The 14,770-nt window shown below is 43.4% G+C and overlaps 1 pseudogene; it reads left to right on the top strand.

Annotated features, from left to right (window-relative positions):
• Window positions 1-250: 250 nt before the first annotated feature.
• LOC141981874 (E3 SUMO-protein ligase KIAA1586-like) lies at window positions 251-14,454 on the top strand (annotated as a pseudogene).
• The last annotated feature ends 316 nt before the right edge of the window (window positions 14,455-14,770 follow it).

Raw genomic sequence — 14,770 nt, forward strand, 5'->3', positions numbered from 1 at the left:
GCAAAGAGTGGGAAAGTTGGGTCTGGGTTGTGACTACCCAGTGTAGATAACTGGGTGTGGTCAGGTTCCCCCACCCCCCTGAGTGAGGTGGGGGAACCTGACCTGCGAGAAGAACCACCAAGCACTCTGTTAGAGGAATTCCATAGCTCTGCCCTTCTGTGTGAAGAGCTGCTTGCAGAGCTCATCAGCACTGTTTGTGCTACTTTTTCTGCCATACAGTACCACCACAAAGCATCCCAACAGAGGATAGATGACTGAACAATGGATTGTGGTGCAGCAGACAAATCCAGAAAAGCAGGGGTCACTTCTGCAAAATGCCTTCCACGTCTTCCATGAGGACTTCTTTCCTCTTCTAGCAAAGGCAGACAGTGCGGCGACCAGTAAGAGGCATGAAACACTGGTGAAGCCTTTGATTTGTTTAGGCCAAGTGAAGAAGCTATTTCATGAGAAGGTATATATCAAGTTAGGGTGACCAGGTGTCTGGTTTTCTACTGGAACACCTGATTAAAAAAGGATCATGATGGCTCCGGTCGGTGGCACCGTGCAGCAGGGATGGCAGACTCCCTGCTGGCCTCGGCACTATGTGGCTCCTGGGAAGCAGCTGGCATGTCCCCCCTCTGGCTCCTATGTTTTGGGGCAGCCAGGGGGCTCCACACGCTGCCCCACGCCAAGGGCCACCCTCAAAGCTCCCATTGGCCAGGAACCTCGGCCAGTAGGAGCTGTGGGGGAGGTGCCTGCAGACAGGGCAGTACACAGAGCCGCCTGGCCGTGCCTCTATATAGGAGCCGGAGGGGAAACATGCCCGCTGCTTCTGGGAGCTGCCTAAGGTAAGTACCAACCAGAATCTGCACTCCCTCCCTGTGCCCCAGTTTAGTGATAGAGGGATATAAGCCTTGGAACTCCTCTTGACTCCCTGTCTTCTGTTGCTTCTGGTCTGGGCCTTGAAACTCTGGGCAATGTAAACATCCCAACTACAACACTGCAGCTGTCTCTTGAGCTATAAAATTTAAAAGCTTTCAATAGCATAGTCAAGTGCATTGCTAGCAACTGGTTTCAACATGTTTATGAGAACTGTCCCATCAAAAATTATTGCATCAATTGCTGGAGCACTGTCTTTCAGTTGAACATAGCCATTAGGCCAGATTTCTTGGCAAGGTGTAGTTTTCCAATCTGCAACAATGAAGGAGGACATGCCAGATTCTCATGTTGAAAGAAAAAGTTGCCATCCCATGTTTAGCAAGCTTTGAGAAGAGGGAGCTGCAAGTTGGTCTTCGAGATCTCTCTTTTAGGTGGTCTGCTGAACAATGGGAGTTTACTATGCTTGATAGGCTCTGTTAATGGCTTAGTTTTGTTTTGCAATCTGTTACAAATGTGGTGTATTGCTGCTGCTCAATCTTCTCAATCTCCTTAAGACCAACAATTGCAGCAGGGTTTACAATGTCTTGAAGTCCCTTTTAACTAAGTCAACATTCTCTTCCAAGGGAAGGTTGTCCACATCCGACCTCAACAAATGCCTTGACATGTTGTGCAAAAGCAGCAGGGACCCTTTTCACCATGAGTAGAAGCCTCCTCATGGTGCTTTGTGTTAGCCCCTTTTTGGGTGGTTCCTTTGTCTGCTGTGGCTTCAAATTCTCCTATCAACCGGGACACTTCTGGTCCCACTATCACCCAACACTGAAGAGCCTCTGGACTTTGAGTTAGACTAACAGCTCCACCATCCCATTGATTATGGCATTATTTTGCTCATGATCTTGGTCAAGTGCGATTACAGAGAAAACACAGTGTCTTGCCAACTGTGACGTTTCCCTTTAGGGGCTTTCTAGCTGTGTCTGGATGCACTATCAGAAGACTTACTATATCCCAGAAGTGAACAGGCACCCAAAAAGCATAATTAGTATGACCTAATGCAAAGAACCAGGGTAACAGCTTTCCAAGGCATGAGATGTAGAGAGCAAAGTACATGCCTAGTACATGTGACATAGGACACTTGGAGGGAATCAGCTGCTCCTGGGGAAGCTATTTGGGCCTCAAAAAGGGCTTCTGTCCATTCACTATCAGCTAGTCAATCTCCATCAGCTTTAGACTTGCCATTTCCAGATGAAGACCACCCAGCATTGTGACATATTTGTCCTCTCCATACCCACCAAGCCAACTCCACTGTATCTGTTTGGTTATGGTGAAAAGGGGCTGATCCACAGTGATCACTGGCACTTTGGAAGGATTTAGGTGTTGTACAACATTCCTTATCAGATCCATGGTGTGACAAATCATTGCCACAGACTTGAATCTGGAGAGAGGGCAAGAAGTGCAGTGATGGCTGGGGCAAAGTCTAGCCCTGGATGTTTGCTACCATGGTAAGCTGCCCAGGAAACATCAATCTCCAGTGAAGGTACCCAGACTTGCTGCTTGCCGTACTTTTAAAGCCACCTGCATTCTTCTTGCATGCCTTGGGTAATCAGTTGGCAGTCAGCCTTGATTTCACCAGTTGTGGCAGGGATGGGAGCATTAAGGATCAACGGAGGGACAATTGTGTAAGACTCAGGAAATGATGATATAGTCCTGTTCATTGATGCTGCAGTCTCACAGTCCGGGGTGGCAATACCATTGAGAACTTCCTCCACTTCAGTACTGGGATGCTGATATCCCAGTTCTTGAAAGGAGTCTGTTGCTGTGGACTACATTGCTTATAGCTTCAGTAGTGAACAGATCACCATGACGTTTTAAAAGGAAAAAGTACATTCTCATCCTCGAAAGCATTGGCATGCACTGTTTGCCATGACGGAGAGATGGACAACCCAAGTTTAAAGAAGGTACAGTAATTTCTCAATGTCAGCCCGGTTAACGTTGTTATGTCGCTGATCTATTGGAGAACATACTCGTTTAAAGTTGCGCAGTGCTCCCTTATAACGTTGTTTGGCAGCCGCCTGCTTTGTCCACTGCTTGCAGGAAGAGCAGCCCGCTGCAGCTAGCTGGTGGGGGCTTGGAACCAGGGTGGACCGGCAGCCCCCATCAGCTCCGCTAAGTTCCCTGTGCAGCAGCCACTCAGCAGGCTATCAATTGCCGGACAGTTCAGGTGTCTCTCCCCTCACTGCCATGCGCAGCTCCTGCCCTCTGCCTTGGAGCTGTTCCCGGGAGCCTCCTGCTTGCTGTGCTTGATGCCAGGGTGTCCCCCTCCTCCCCGATCCTGTATCCCATCTACAGAGTGGGGGTGGGGTGGGAAGACACAACAGGGCTCAGGATGGAAGGAGCTTGCTGGCAGCAGCTGCTGTCTCAACTTGCTGATCTACTTAAAATGGCAGTGTACTTAGAGTGGGGTCAGCATGCTTAAAGGGGCAATGCACGTCTCTCTCTCTCTCACACACACACACACACACAGTGTGTGTCTGTCGCTCACACACTTACATCCCCGGCACTTTGGAAAGTGGAGGGAGTTGTGCGCTTCAGTGGGATAGCGTGGGTTCATCAGCATGTTCAGTGTCCTCAGGGAATGTTTGCAGCCACTGCCATCCGTCTATTGTGCCTCCTCCCTCCATTCTTGCTTCCTTGTAGAATGTGAGGCTACATTAACAATGTGTTAACCCTTGAGGGCTCAACCGAGTGCTAGTTCATCATTTAGCAGCAAGGCATTCCCTGGGAAATATCCCACCCTCTTCCACCCTCTGACTCCACCACCTCAACCAAGCTTCACAATCATCATTGCTATGTACAGTATTAACTTGTTTAAAACTTATACTGTACATACAATGCCTTTTGTTTGGTGAAAAAAAATTCCTGGAACCTAGCCCCCCTCTTTATATTAATTCTTATGGGGAAATTGGATTCACTTATCATTTTGCTTAAGTAGCATTTTTTAGGAACATAACTACAACGTTAAATGAGGAGTTACTGTACATACTGGCTCATTTTTTCATGTCTGTGCATGAAGTACCAAACCAACATAGATTGGTAAAGGCACTTCTCTAGCATTGTTGTGGTACAAACTTTCTGTTCCTTCATGGTGAGAGATGTTGCTGATGTACTGCAATAGTTATGACCAAAAGTAAGGGTAGCTGGATTAATGGAAACTGGGTTTTAATGTTTGGATCATCCAATATCATGGACATCAGTGCCAACAGTGATTCAAACACAGATTCTTTAAGCTGTTCTCATTTGAAACATGTCCCATTTTTGCTGGTTGGAACAGATAAAGTGCTTCTTCATCACAGTCTTCCTCACATGCTTCTTGGAGGTCATGTTCAATATCCTGATTGAAGGCAAGCAGCAATTTGTGTCATTCTTTATGTGCTTGGAGATCTGAAATGTATGAAAGGGAATTCTAGTTCAAGGTTGGGAAAGCATCTAGCCCGTATCAACCCCAGCTGTATAGACATGTTCTAATTTAAAGACTGGAGCCATATCTTCAGTCTTGTCTCTTCAGTGCATGCTACCAGTTCAGCTAAGGCAATCCCATGTTAACATCATCTCTGCATTGTTTTTCTCGGTTTTCTTATCCCTGACTTTGTTGCAAAGAGACAAACATCTTGCATGATACGTGGCCTCTTTGGCTACTAAATCCCCTGCACTTAGTTTTTTGAGCAAACATGGGCCTTGTGGCTGAAGTGCACATTTGCAGACTCGACTATCAATACTGAGGGTTGAAGCTTCATGGAGGTCTTCTACAGTGAAAATTAATATACCATCAGAAGTATGTTTCTTTTTTCACTTTTTACTGAACACAGAAAAACTTTCATATTTAATTCATTTTAGGCTGCATGTTTATGTAAGCTGCCTTTTCCTTCTTTGAGACATAACATTTCAGACTTATCTATGCATAACAGGATATTGCTAGGAAATAAAAATGTAACTTGATGTCCTTATGGTGTTATTTTTCTACCATTAATATTTTAAGTAAATATTCCCTGGTGACACTACAGAGCATGTCAATTCTTAATATTTTTGTATGATGTCAAGCCATCACAATTCACACCTTTAGTTTTTAGGACACCTAAGACAATAGGAATAAATGTACAAAAAATACAGTAGAATGGTTTAATAAATACCATAATCATTCAGAATTTACAATGGCTGCCATAGCCAATATGCCATAAATTGGCAATGGCCCCATATCTGAAAATCTTTGTTAGATCATGCCTTATGTCTCTGGCAAATTTCACACTTTTATAAATCCCACAAACCCCTTCCCCCTCCCCCCCCCCCGCCTCAAATCTGATCAGCTGGTAGATTCCTTTTTTTCCTATGGCAGTTAACACCCTGTAGTATATGGTCTAAATTCTGGTCCTACTGAAGTTAATGGGAGTTTACTATTGATTTCAATGGATTCAGAATTTGGTGACAAAGCAAAAGACAATGCAAAGATAATATATTAACATTTAGGCCTTAAATAGAACATTACTCTACAAGATGTGTTGTGAAAATTAGTTAATATATGTTATCATGGCTAAATCCCCACTCTGGCACTTTGAGTGAAGAAGGTGGGGGCCCCGCGAGGACTCTGAAAATTAATACTGGCCACTCCAGGCTTGTATTAAACTCCCAAGGTTACAGCTTTTCTCTGACCTTGAATGGGTAGATGCTGCCACCACCCAAATGAAAAACCCCTTTGAGAATCCAGGAAGGTGCACTTGGGAATTCCTTCCTGTGGGGTACCCTCAGGCCCTTTCACCCACCCCATCTGGGGAAGAGCTGAGAGAGAAAAAACAAAGGAAATCAGCTGTTGCCACCAGCTAATAAAAAAAATGTGCACAAACCTCTTAAGACCCAGAACTCCAATCCTGTTCTGAAAAAAGGTAAATTTTATTAAAAAAGAAAGAAAATACATCTGAAATCTCAGGCTTATTGCTGGATTTAAAAAGAGCAAATGCAAGAATAGCTTTCTTGAGGTCCAGCTTAAAGGTTACAAGCAAAACAAAAGCACCTGGGTTTAGCACAGAGAAATCCACAAGCCACAAAGAAATAAAAGAGATAAACCTAATCATGTCTTCCTCTAGATTTCCTGATCTACTTATATATCTGGGGTTTCAAATGAGTAGTTTGATACAGATCATTTTTCATACCTGGCTCAAAGCTTCTTACAACATCACTGCTCTGTCCCCCTCTCCCCGAGAGAACAACCAGACAGACAGACAAAGGGGAAGTTTTTTCTCAGTTTTAAAAAGTTCTAGCCTTCCATTGGCTCTTTTGATCACGTGCCCACTCATTTCCTTTTACCTATGCATAGCAGTGAGACTTTTTAATCCTTTACAGGTAAAGCAAGTAGAGAACAGCTACTAAGAGGGATTTTATAGCTAACTGGATGGCTGGGTGTCCATAACAGAGAGCTACCCCTTCGCCTTTATTTATCACATATGTGCAATACTCTTAGGTATGTAATTAACCTATAACTTAAGGCTGGTGCAGGGATATTCTATAGCAATGGGATCTTGTGCTTTGTATAGTTTGATTAGAAGTGTTCTGAGTTAAAACTGGTTGTAAGGCAGGAAGACTGAGAATTTTGAGTGTATGGGCATTACAGATTTGATGGTGAACTGTGGAGGGATCTGCCATACTAACACGCACACACAAGTAACAGATGCAACACGCTTCCAAATGGCTGCATCTGGGACTGGATTTTTCCAAAGGGTAACTGGGAAATGTGCTGATTCAACAGCGCACAAAGCCATCATAGAAGGACTTTTATGGATCAATAGGGTAATTTTTTTTTAAAAATCACGGTCTGCTAAGGGCCATATTTTTAAAGATATTAGACACCTAAAGATGCAGATGGGTACCTAGGTGCCTAACTTCCATTGATTTCAGTGGGACTTAGGCACTGTTGTAAACACCTAATTATCTTTTAAATAGGTTTGGAAGGATTAGAGTTTTCTATCCACACACAAATATTTCCATCAATAATAACTGAAATGTACAGAGAGGCAAAGAAAGATGCTGCTGGAGAACTTAAGAGTTTAATTAAAGGATGTTTACATTGTATGTTTTGATGCAACGTTGACAATGTGTCTCTGAATGGTGATAACACTTTAATGACAGTAGGCGTTGTGATTAAATAAATAAATAGTCAGACCTCACAAAAATTTTCCACAACTCTACAGAATAGAAAATAAATGCTTAAAACTTCTAATTTTGTGCAATTGTGTAAAAACAGATCTGCAAATTTAAAAAACTGAATTCTGCCATGCCCACTTTTAAGGTATGGCCCCTAGGATTCTAATTCCCATTTGACTTTCAATGGGACCTAGACTCTTAGATCACTAAACAGCTTTTGAAAAGCTTACCCCTGTGTTCAAAATTTGACTCCCTTATACGGAAATCCCTGGAGAAGTCAAGCAGTGATGGTACCATAACTTACCCTTCCCTAATTTATGAAATTGGCCCTATGTTAAATGTCCTGAGCTTCAATTATACTTTTTTGTGCAAACATTGGAATTAAGCCTTGACTTTTATGTTTTCTTCATTATGTTCTCCATATGCTTCTGGGTTGGAGGCTGGCATTAATCCTTTCCTACCAGAATTGTTTGTTCACACTTGACCTTTATTTGTGCTCTGGCTGGTAGTCTATTTTATAAGGAGTTTGATTTTGTATATAGCTAGTAGCTAACTACTTTCTCTTATATTTGGAGCTAACCATTTACCATTGATTGAAATGAATTGGTATCCCTGCTGAGCCCTTACCTCAATAAAGAGATCGGTTAACCACTAATTCTCACTGCAGAATCAGAAGATAAAGAAAATGTAACTGCACTACAGAGGAAAATTATCAAAGTAGTACATTTCCATGTTGTAGCTCTAGTCCACCGAATATAATTAAAAATGCAATTTGGCCTTCTTCACAGATTGAGTGGGAGTAGAGTTGTCAGTCAGTGTGCTATAAACTTTTGCGCTATAAACTTGAAGAATTGTACTTAACCCTATAATTAAAGGTACATCAAAAAGGAGAAGCAGCAGATTTTAAACTGCATGGAATTTAGCATGCTTTCAGTTGGCCGTCAGAAACAGCCTATCCCCAGAACGAAAAGGGGAAAGTAATATTTAGAGAGGAAAAGAATGCCTGCAGGAGGGTTGATGGTGTTATGAATCCAGAAAGCTAAAAATGCAAACCTATATATTATGGGGAGAATTTTGTTTTCAGACATTTAACAGCTCCAGAGAATATGAAGAGCAGAACTGCTGAATCATTTTGTCACCTTCACGTATGTGGTATTTCATATTTACAGTTTTTCAGGGAGCTGATTATATTTGTTGTGAATTGAAACAAAAAAAAATCCATGGCCAAATTCCTCACTAAAGGCAGAATTATATACAAACGTCCCAGGGGGAGACGGCTTCAGAATCCTGGGACATTGGCTTGGTAGATTCCAGTGGAAATTGGGACAAACTTGCTGTGGCATAGATGCTGTGCTTCCTATTTCATGGAAAGAGATGGAATAAATTTCTCCCCTCATTTTCTTACTATTTCCACTATTGTGGAAGCATGGATATATTTCACATTCCATTTCTCTTATCTGGAGGCATGCTACAGAATACAGTAATTGTGGCATTCTGCAGGCCTCCCTACCTGCCAGGATTCAGGTAGTATGATAGTTGAGCTAGATGCCCCGATTGAGACCAGTGCCCTATGGTGTTAGATGTTGTGCATACAGTCACTGCTCCAAAGAGCTTACCATCTAAATTGCCAAGAGAGATAAAGGGTGGGAGAAAGGAAGTATTAGACTTCCTGAAAATACTTGAGTCATGGATGATTGACTTATCCAAGGTCACACAGGAAGTCTGTGGCAGAGTTGGGAATCAAAGCTGAGTTTCTGCATTCTAGTCAAATGCATTAACCATAGCATACTCTGCCATGGTAGGGAAGTTTAGGTCGTTGTGTGAGTTGTAATACAATCCACCCAAAAACATGAGAGATCAACACATTTCCTCTGTTAATAGCAAAAGAATGGGAAGCTTGTGACAAATGAACCATTTAAGGTAAAGAGCTCTAGAATAAGTAAACTCTTGAAGACATTTAATAATGGCTTCTTGATTACCGTTAGACATTTGGTTTGTGGAGAAAGTAAGGTAGGCTGATGAATTGCTGGGATTGGGCAGCTCATTGAAAGTCAATTACCTAGCAGTGAGAAAGAAAAGCATTATTTAAGGAGGTAAATGAGATCACTTTTTCTACGGAATTGCCCAAGCTTTTGCCTTTCAGAATTTGTTTAAAGCTAAATTCATTGTAACCAATTAAAGCTAGACAAAACGTAACCTTATTGCTGAAACAACTGTGTTAGAAATGTATGTGATAAGAAATCTTGTGTGCTAAGTTTTGCCCTATTAGTTTTACTGTGCAAGAGTCTAGTCTAGTGGTTCCCAAACTTGTTCTGCCGCTTGTGCAGGGAAAGCTACTGGTGGGCCAGGCCGGTTTGTTTACCTGCCACGTCCGCAGGTTCGGCCGATCGCGGCTCCCAGTGGCCTGGAGCAGCGAACCACGGCCACTGGGAGCCGCGATCGGCCAAACCTGTGGACACAGCAGGTAAAAAAACCGGGGCGGCCCACTAGGGGCTTTCCCTGCACAAGTGGCGGAACAAGTCTGGGAACCACTGCTCTATATAATAGTAAGATTCCAGGATTGTCAGTGTGTATGTCACTCTGAAGAGAGTCAGTGCAAAATGATGGGAACAGCTACTAGCATGGCTGAGATCTCTTTTTGTTCATAATCTCTTATCAGATTGAATCGTCACTAGGATTCATGATCTATTGCTATCCAATTTTTAAGCAGTCAGTCATTTATGAATTACACCTGTGTGACAGCATGGGCTTTTAGCCACAGTAAGGCACATATCTATGCCAAGAGTCCTAGACCACCGTTGGTCTCAGAGGGAACTCAACCAACTACCAGTGAATTCACATGCAACAGCTTCATTGTTGTAGAGGGAGATTGCAAAGACTGAGGCAGCTGGGCCAAGTAGCTCTGACAGCATGGCCTTTCAGCTAATAGCAAAAATAATCTCAAGGTTCTGAGAAGGTAGGCAGCAAAATTCACTGAAAGACAAAAAAGGATAAGGCTGGTTTTCTATCGGAGAATGATTCATACTGAAAACTAAAGGTCTGCAGTCAGACCACCACAAGCTGTGCTCTAACATATCACTGGTTGGACTGCTTCAGGAAAAAAATAATGTTTTTTTCCTATTGTGACAAAGTTCCTCCTCTACCGTGGTGGGTCTTGCACTTATTGGCGGATTTGCTTGCCTTGGAACTTCACGGCCGCCCTCAGTTTGGCCATTTTCATGAACCCACAGTCCAGGTCACCTCCTCCTGTGTCTGACCAGGAGTTGGGGGAATGAAGGGAACCCAGGCCCACCCTCTACTCTGGGTTCCAGCCCAAGGCCCTGTGAAATGCAGCTGTCTAGAGTGCCTCCTGGAACAGCCGTGCGACAGCTACAACTCCCTGGGCTACTTCCCCATGGCCTCCTCCCAACACCTTCTTTATTCTCACCATAGGACCTTCCTCCTGGTGTCTGATAACGCTTGTAAACCTCAGTCCTCCAACAGTCCGCGTTCTCACAGTACGGCGTACTGGTAAGAAAGTGGCCCAAGCATTCAGTACTGGCTTACTTTCACCTCTTTTGGCTGCATAACAGCTTAAACTCAGAGCTAATAAAAGCCTGGACAGTGAAAACTCACAGTCACATTTTTCTCTCTCCTTCCTCCTCCCGGTATGGCCAGGCTGCATAAGGGAGCTAGGCTCCACACTTTACCCCCGCCTCGCACTCAACATTGGCAGCGGCTCCTCTCCAGCTTGTGGTGGGGAAGAGGGGGACTGGCTGAGGGAGAAGCCTGCCCACAGCACCTGCATAACAGCTTAAACTCAGCTGCTCCCTCCGCGGTTCAACCCACAGGATTGGGGGCCATTTCCAGTATCCTTGTTTGTTTCACAGTTGTTGGTGTGACAAAGGGGCAGTTCTTTTTTGCCCTGGATGAGGGGATCCAATAGTATAATATACAAATACAATCAGAACCCCAGAGAACATGGTGGGGAGATGTGTTGTGAGGATCGGGGCTTATTTTTGGCAAACGAATTTTGCTAAAGCAACTAAAGAATCACAGAGAAAGCAAATAGCCCAATAGACAAAACCACAAAGGGATCAGAGGGGAAAACTGGATATTCAGGGAAATTATTGTGCCGCCTTTGAAAGAAAAAATAGTTTCCACTCCACCCTAGTTCTATATTGAATTAAGCACCTGAAATGTCTTTAGGACATAGGGGAGCGATCTCAGATCTCTACTTGTTTTGTTTCAGTGTCCTGCAAATTGCAAGTCTGAAATTGACAAAATTTTCTCTAAGTATCTTGTATATTTCATGAAGGCTATTCTAGTTGTCCTTCATTCACTTCTCCTTCACCCTACTATAGCCATCCATTGGTGTGCCTGCTGCGCCCTTGATCTGTTAACTTGCTAGGAAATAGGGAGGGTCTAGGGCAGGCAGGGCACTGGTGGGCATGGCGCAGCACAACTCCTTGCCCCTCTCCCCCTGGCTGGCTGGCTGTGGTTTTTGCCTCGGTTACTTACTCCTTGGTGGACCCAGCCCAGCGCCAGGCACAGCAACACGTGCTGGCTCTCTGCAGGCAGTAGCCCGTGAGGGCCGGTTGCTGGGGTTGCTGCTGGTCAGCGGCAGGCCGCAGATGCATTGTTTGTGACACATTCATACACATACATACAGTATTACTGACATTTACTGTCCTTGTGCAAGCAAACGGCCACCCATTCCAACAGCCAGGGGCATTCTCCAGGCACACAACCTGGGACTCCGGAGTAGGGAGGCCGCTGACACCCTTTAGAAGGGTGGGGGGATGGGGAAGACAGTGTTTCCACGGCTAACACCTTGGAAACTTCTGCAAGAGGCAAGGCCTGGCTGGGTGTGTCTGTGGCGCCCAGTTTTTGGGTTGCTGGGTGCTGTTTAATGGTGTCCTGCCCGAGGGGGCTGTTGGTCCTACAGTGAAAAAGCTATCTTTTTTGAGAGATCCATCCATACTGTACATATACATATCCATTTAGAGCATAAATGGATCAGCGAGATAGATCTAGACTGTCAAGCAAGACAAGATTTTGTTTTCACAGGAAGATGTTCACATGGTTGTTCCAAACATTAACTTTTGAGTGCCATACCACCACATGGTAACCGTGCTTGCTTGCTTCTTATTGGTCAAGTCTTGTCAGGCACGCAATTAACAGTAGGAGGACAGTAAGTGGTGGGGGGAATGCCGCCTAAGAAGATACATGTTCAACAGACCCTAACGGGTCTGTTTAAATGTAAAAGTGAGGAAATGTCAATCAAAAAACAGCAACAAATGAAGAAGCTGAAATCTGTTGTCCACAGGGAAAAGTACTGGCACTTTTATACCTTTGTCATGTGGTGAGCTGCAGGCGCCACAAAGAGAGGAGACAAATGAAACTGCTGAATTGCCGGATAAGAAAACTGATACTCTACCACCATACCCTGCTGCGTGGTCAAAAATGCAGTTTGAGGAGTTCAAAGAGAAAAACTACTGGCTTTTTGCTTCAGGTGGTAAACTTGGGTCCACAGTATGTCATGACGTTTCAGAATTGAAGCTGCATTCTGCAAGAGGGGTTAACATCTCTCCAAACTGGGCCTCTTGTGAAATATCCTCATATAGAAAGAATAAAGAGACTGAGCTGTCCTCCCTTTGTAAAAAATAAATGAACATAAGAAATCTGCAGCTCACATGGAGGCTGAAAGAATTCAAGCGATGGCTAAAAAAGAATCTCCTTAATCTGAATGCTAAAAGTGAAGCAGCAGCATTTGAAACTACTGCTCACGTATTCCAAACAACCTATTAATTGCCGAAACAAATTGACCACTCAGTGACCATGAGAGCCTCATTGATCTATAGCAAATCAATGGAATTGAAATGTGGCATTTGATGCATAGTAGAACAGTTTGTGGAGACATAATCAATCATATAGCCACTGAAATGAAAATATTCTCGACAGTAAGTCAAAAATTACAGTACTTGTCGATGAATCGACTACTCTCGCTGGAAACTCCACTCATCATTTTTTTTGAATGCCAGTACAGATGGAATTATGAGGCCATTTACATTTCTTCTGGACTTGATTGAGCTGCAAAGTCCAACAGCAGTAGCCATTAAAGGGGAAACTTTAAAATGCCTGCTGCATTGTGGGTTCACTAAAGAACACTATTATTGGAAGTGTTGATCAGCTTTTGTAGTGATGGCAAAAATGTGATGTTAGGAGTCAAAGCTGGTGTCAGGAAAGTCCATTTGTTGTAGCTTTCCAATGTGATATTATGGCATTGCCTCAACTATAGACTGGAATTGCTGTTGATGAAGATTTAGAAGTCACCAGAGGTACAACTGACTTTAAGGCTTTTTTGGATTAATTATATTCCTTGTATAGTCAATCACCAAAAAACTCATGAACTAAGTGCTCATGCCAATGAATTACACATTGCACTTCCAAAAAATTGGCGAAGTGTTCAATTTAAGGTGGGTGGCATCAAAATGGAGAGCAGTCAGTGCAGTGTGGCAAACATACCCTGCTTTGGCAAAACACTTCGAGGTGGCCTCACAAGACTGGTCAAGAGTCGGAAGCAAATGTATTAAATTTCAAGGACTACACTCAAAGCTGTGTTCTGTAAATTTAATCAGAAATCTTTGTTTAATGCTGGATGTGCTGACAGAACTGAAGAACTTGTCTGAGATGTTATAAGAATGAGACATGACCATTCCAAAAGCAGACAACCTAATGAAAATATACATCAAGAGAATCAAGGAGTTCACTCTGAAGAAGCTCAGAAGGCTGAAAAATCCATGACGTTCAAAAACAACAAATTAAATGGTGCTGGACAAAGCCCCAGTAATCAACTAGTCTCAATTAATTCAAGCAGTTGTTGTCAACATGAGGACAAAACTATTCACAACTGCCTCAGACAAAGCCGATCAAAGCACACACGAAGAAAGAGCTTCCAATTATAAGAACTTAATTAACAATTTGTCAGTTTTGATGCCTGAAAAATAGCAAGAGAATCCCCACATTGGGGAAAAGGAAATAAGAGCATTGGCTGATCAACTGAGAATCAATCAACAGGAAACACAACTGGGTTTTGTGGAATTCAAGGCTTCTGAAGGAAAAAACATTCTTGGAAAACAAACTTGTCCTTGCAGTGGACACCCTTGCTGCAAGCAATGCTGACTGCGAAAGAGGATTCAGTGCGATGAACATCATCCTTACAGTGAAACAGACCGCACTTACCACTTGTCATGTGGCTGACTTGCTATTCATTTCATGTGTGGATTTCCTTATAGTCAGTGGAATCCCATGCCATATGTGAAATGATGGCTTGGAAAGGGCCAACGTGCAGAACATTCATCTCAAGGCATGGCACAACAACAAGGAGAGCAGCAAGATAAGCTGTACGGCCCAATGTCGAAGTTTCTATAAGGATGCTTTGCTCCATCCAGTCCCTCCCATGGATGCCCCTCGGGATCTGAGATCGCGCCCCTATGTCCTAAGGACATTTCAGGTGTTTAATTCAATATAGAACTAGGGTGGAGTGGAAACTATTTTTTCTTTCAAAGGTGGCACAATAATTTCCCTGAATATCCAGTTTTCCCCTCCGATCCCTTTGTGGTTTTGTCTATTGGGCTATTTGCTTTCTCTGTGATTCTTTAGTTGCTTTAGCAAAATTCGTTTGCCAAAAATAAGCCCCGATCCTCACAACACATCTTCCCACCATGTTCTCCGGGGTGTTTTTGTT

This window comes from Natator depressus, chromosome 2 (genome assembly GCF_965152275.1).
Source record: "Natator depressus isolate rNatDep1 chromosome 2, rNatDep2.hap1, whole genome shotgun sequence".
Lineage (NCBI taxonomy): Eukaryota > Metazoa > Chordata > Testudines > Cheloniidae > Natator > Natator depressus.